General features: G+C 35.7%; 1 pseudogene; it reads left to right on the top strand.

Annotated features, from left to right (window-relative positions):
- Positions 1-1,180: 1,180 nt before the first annotated feature.
- LOC127868062 (polyunsaturated fatty acid 5-lipoxygenase-like) lies at positions 1,181-4,998 on the top strand (annotated as a pseudogene).
- The last annotated feature ends 717 nt before the right edge of the window (positions 4,999-5,715 follow it).

Here is a 5,715-nt window from a genome sequence, read left to right as displayed (position 1 = left end):
TCCGTGATATGGAGTAGACGCGAAAATGCAATACATGGCGTTTTAGGCAAAACAACACAGTTGTTAGTTTCCCCTAAATTTTGTGTTAACTATTAAAAAGACAATTTCTACTTTAATGAAAATATTCAATGAAAGGAATCATTAACCTTTGTTTTTAACATAGCTTTCTTTATACATAAATGTAAACGTTAATGTTTTGAATATGATCAAATTTAGCAAAAATGTTCGAAATCTCTAAAAAAAAATGTTTAGGATAGGCAACAAAAGATAATTGTCAATCGGGTTAGTGGAAGAAAAGTCCAACCTTACTCAGCTGGGCAAAGGCACTTGTTAAGACGTCAAAATACGTACACTAACGTCGAGGAGATAATATGTCATACCATAATTTAGTAAACAAGTTAATGAGTTGTGTCAATTATTGCACCTTTTGCGAGCTTATTTAGACATTTCTTAGACGCAATCATTCAGACAAGAAATATCATTCTATAATATATTTAATATTTTATTAAACGAATTATGTACTTTAAAGTCATACGATTGGTCAAAGATGGAACCTTTAAAAACGGACAGACAATTATAAGAGGAGAACGCAGAAACTAATGTTTTGTAGGTGATAAAAGAAAACTTATTCGGATATTTCCTAACAATTATTAAGCGAAACAAATATAAACATGAAAAAGGCTAATCAAACAAGACCCACTGATTTAATTTTTATCGCAGAAAACGTGCACACTGCTTTTATCATAGGTTCCATGCTTCACTTAAGCCTTGATACACTTCCATTGTTCCATTGAGTCTGGACACGTTTTTAAGAAGATGAATTGTTATCTTTTACATCCTCAATTTCAATAAATATTGTTTTTCTTAACAAAAGCGTCCCTTAATTATTTATTTTTTGCGTGGTCATTTTAATTTATATAATTTAATACATGCCAATGAGCGAGTTTTGTTCAAGTCAGTGGTTATCTGTAATCCTTCGTCCATGTTTCTTACAAAATCTCATCCGTTCGAGAGCTCAGTGAAAATCAATTGTATTGGGTATTGTGTTTCTTCTTCTAAAATGCGTTTATATTACATTGGGAACTAAACTTTTACAATAAGCCTAGCATAATCTCAAAGTTCGACACTCTTTATTCAGTTCGAGACCGTTACCAGTTTGGAACTGTGGAGAGACGATTCCGGCATTGGATCAAACTGGTATATTGACACAATCACCGTGAAAAACTTGTCTACAGCGTGACAGACTGTGTTCTCGATTTTCCGCTGGATCAAGTCTAACCACCGCTACAAGTTTTTCCCCTATGACACCAGTCTTCCTCAACATGAACCAGATAAAGGTTTGTCTCTCTGATAAACTCATCAAAGTGGTTTCACTTAAGCTAAACAATTGTTATAAATTTGATTGTTTTAGATGGGAATGACATGACCATTTAAAGGAGTTTTGTGTTCAATGATTGTATTGTCTTAAATCGAATAAAGAAGGTTCTCCTATGGAACGTTTCTTTGATTGACAGAGACATTAATGTTTAAAAATACTTACATAATTTGTTCGACGTTGTCAAAATAGCTTTTCTGAGATTATTAGATTTTTATGTTTTAATTTCGTTCTTGCGATGACAAGTATACAACAAAAACCAATTAACATCAACGCGGTATATCGCTTTTAAAAGATATTTCTTGTAACTTCCGAAACAATATCAAAACACTTACCCTTTAATATTACAAACATGTAAACACGTTCATACATTACATAATTCATTTAATGCTTAGTGGTGAAATATAAAAAATAATTAGTGGACATTATTCCAAATATTTTTCTTCGTGGTCTGATTACGGTAGACACTAGTATTTAACATACACTATTAATATAATTATTATTGTATTATAATACTAATGATAGAAGACAAATAATCCCATAAAAATGTAGATAGCACATATTGTCGATACTTTGATAAAGGCGTATGCCGAAAAGTTAATAAAGGAGTAAAGCCAGAGGACGTATTTTTTGATTATTTTATTATGCAATATTCACCTCTTACATATTTAATTTTCATGTTTTTTATATTTGCATTTATATAATAAATTGAAGAGCGCAATATCATTACATGTTAAGATCTTTCGAATATGAATAGTATGTGTACTTAAAGCTAATCGCCCGGGTAGGTATTAATTGTTTCCTTCGTACTCGCCTATGAAGCAGACGAACTATGTTATAAACGACTCACTGAAAACGAAACCTCAACTCGCCTCAAAACTAACGCATATTGTACAAATTTATAACTTAAGACGCATTACACTAGTATTCTTGCAAACATAAACCATTTGATCGAACGTTTGGAACACCATCTTGCTTGCAGAACGAAGACAGATGGAACTTCAGGAGAAGCGCCAACTGTACCAGTACACTCAAAGGACTGACGGTTTTCCTTGTCAGGTCATGGTTCTTCCAGACGATGAAAAGTTTTCATTTGAATATATTTGGAATATCCTTAAAACGGCAGTTGAGCTTCAAGCAACTAACGTATTCAAAAAGCTGTTTACGAAAAGCTGGAAGACAATGGGCGATTTGAAGAATGTCTTCACGGAAATGGATTCATTGTTTCCTGAACCTTCTGACTGTTCAAGGTAGCTAGCTCCTAATTACTGATAAGTTGATGCTCTCTGCAGTAAACTGTTGTCAAAACACACATTTTGAGATCTTAAGGTTTGCTGACATATTTTTATCAATATACAAATGAAACTAGATACCTATTATGAATAACTTGCAATTATTCCGCAAGTGTTTGACAACGGGTGACAGTCTTCGGTTTTCAGTGAACTGTACCTATTTTATTTACATACTAGTTTAATTGCATATTAAAAAGACCACATGTCGTCCATAATGCGTATGACTATAAGTGACGAATTGTACATTTTCTAAAGCTAGATGGAACGACGATGTCAAGTTCGGAATGCAGCGCTTCGCTGGCACGAACAACACCGTGATCAGTCTGTGCAAGAAAATACCCAAGAAACTTGCGGTGACACCGACCATGCTGAAACCCTTCTTAGGGTCGGACACGCTCGAATCAGCTTTGCAGCGTAAACGTCTGTTTATCATCAATCACAAAATCCTCGAGGGAGTCAAATCTATCAATAACACCGTAGTCTGCAGTCCAATCGCGTTGTTTTACAGACGAGACGATTGCAAAATTGTTCCCATCGCCATACAGCTGTTCCAAGACAAAGCAGATGACAACCCGTCTTCCTGCCTTCTGACCCCAAATACACGTGGATTCTCGCCAAGATGTGGTTCAATAACGCGGACGCCTGCGTGCATCAGGCGAACACACATCTTGGATTCACGCACATCGTCATGGAGGGGTTTGTGATTGCAGTACAAAGGCACCTATCGCAGTCACATCCTGTTTTCAAACTTCTTGCGCCTCATTTTCTGTACCTTATTGCCATCAACGAACGTGCCGTTGGTGAACTTCTAAAAGAGGGAGCAATTTTCGACCGCATGATTACGATTGGTACTAATGGTGTTGCTGAGCTGATCAAGCGTTATCGGCCGAAACGGAGAATGAATGTTGAAGGAACTCTCTCGGAAGATCTGAAGGCCCGTGGCGTATATGACCATGTCGTTGTTCCTCATTACCCATTCCGTGATGACGCACTTCTAACTTTCAACGCCATTTTGAAATACGTCACATCCTACGTCAACCTCTATTACCCATCTGATGACATATTGAGCAAGGACATGGAGATACAGATTTGGAGACGGGAGCTTGACACACCAATAGAGCAAGGCGGACTTGGTGTTCCTGGTGTTCCAGGTGAAGGTGGGAAATTTACATCACGTGACCAGCTGATTCAGGTCGTCACGAGCATCATCTACACGTGCAGTGTGGGGCATGCGGCGGCGAACTTCAAGCAGTATGACGAATACGCCTTCCCCTTGAATTATCCATCGCTGCTACTGGGGAAACCTCCAAGCAACAAAACAGAACGTTCCGAGAAGGACATCATGCAGGCGATCGATCGCAGCCGACACCTGGACGTCATGGTGATCGTGAACATTCTCAGCGAACGTTCAACCATGGCACTTGGAAACTTCGAAGTGAATTACATAAATGACCCGAAAGCCTTTGAAGTCGTCAACGCATTCCGCAAAGAGCTGAAGCTGGCGAGTGAAACAATCTCTGAACGGAATAAGGTCAGGGACGTCCCGTTTGACTGGCTGGACCCCGGCAAAATTCCGAATTCTATCAGTATTTAGACTTTGCAACCAAAAGAAGGAGACTTCCTGTTGGTGATAAAGGATCCTCATTTTATATATCAGCCACAGACGTGAGCCACAGCTGAGGTTTACACTATTACCATTACTATAGTTGTAACTGATGAGCATCTATATAATAACACTGGAAATAGTGCCATGTAGTTTTTGCTCGATTCGATCGTTCCGGTTGTAAAAGAGTTGCGTGATTTTCATTTTGCTTTACTGGCACAGTTTTATGCACTTAATATACACTCTTGATTTTCCTGTTCACTTAGTTTTTCACAACATATGCATATTCATTATACTTTGAATAAAACATATACATCCTGTATGCAAACGTATATAAATAAATGCTAGAGTTTATAAAGTGGTCACAATGGATACACATGCTTTTCTGCTATTACTATTCACTCTTATTAAACTCCGTATAACACACGCATTATTTGTAAACAAAGTGGTTTGTTAATTTTGACGAGAAACAGACTGGAATCTTCCACGCGGTTCAAGTTGATATACCATCGAATAGGATCGTACATATTAGAATAGTGGATTTTGAAACACTCTTGATGCTGTTGTAGTATGTAATCGTTTAAGTGTATCTTTGTTACACATGAATGCTTTTAAGTAAATGTATTGAGAAATAACAAAACAAATGAGTTTAATTACAAGGAAATGTATTTCGCATATCATCTTGACAGTTTGATTAGGGACATATTTTAACATACATAACCAATTGCTTTTTTTGAACGAATTTTGTTTTTTACTATCCATTTCTATTAAGTAGTTTGTGTTTTACCAGTATTTGCACTTGTAACCATGCACTTTACATATTAAAAAAATAATGATCATATTTGAAATCATGTAAAGAAAGATTTTAAATGAATTACTATGTGATGAACACTCTGTTGGTGTTTGAATTCAACGAAAACTAGGAATGATGATGGTACATGATGACTGAAGTATCAATATAATGTTAATCAAAATATACTCTAGATCAGAAAACATACATTTTGTATAACGTTAATAACGGTTTAATGTTGCTGTTAAATTGTGTATAATTATTATGTATTGTAATACTCACTACATTTGTGTGGGTTGGCGACATTTTAACGTTTTGAAGTGATCGTGTATTTTCATGGCTGTTGTTTGGTAGTGGATTTGAAATAAATTATTTTAATAAATATGTGTATTACTTTTGCCCATACAGAAATCATTCATCAATTTTAATTCAGGTTAAAAATAGCTAAACAATTTACTACGTATACTATTACTAAATTTTAAAAACAAGAACTTGTTAAAGGATAGTATGGGCATCTAACAGTTTATAGGTGTCTTTCGCAACCGTTGTTTATTTTTGGTGTTTTCACTTCATATACACTTATATTTGTTAATGCAGCATCAACATACTAAAACAATATCCCGTAAAGAAAAAAACAAATGCATTTGAATATCAA

The sequence above is a fragment of the Dreissena polymorpha genome, chromosome 1 (genome assembly GCF_020536995.1).
Source record: "Dreissena polymorpha isolate Duluth1 chromosome 1, UMN_Dpol_1.0, whole genome shotgun sequence".
NCBI lineage: Eukaryota > Metazoa > Mollusca > Bivalvia > Myida > Dreissenidae > Dreissena > Dreissena polymorpha.
Note: the sequence above shows the minus strand (reverse complement) of the source record. Positions and strands in the feature narration are given on the sequence as shown.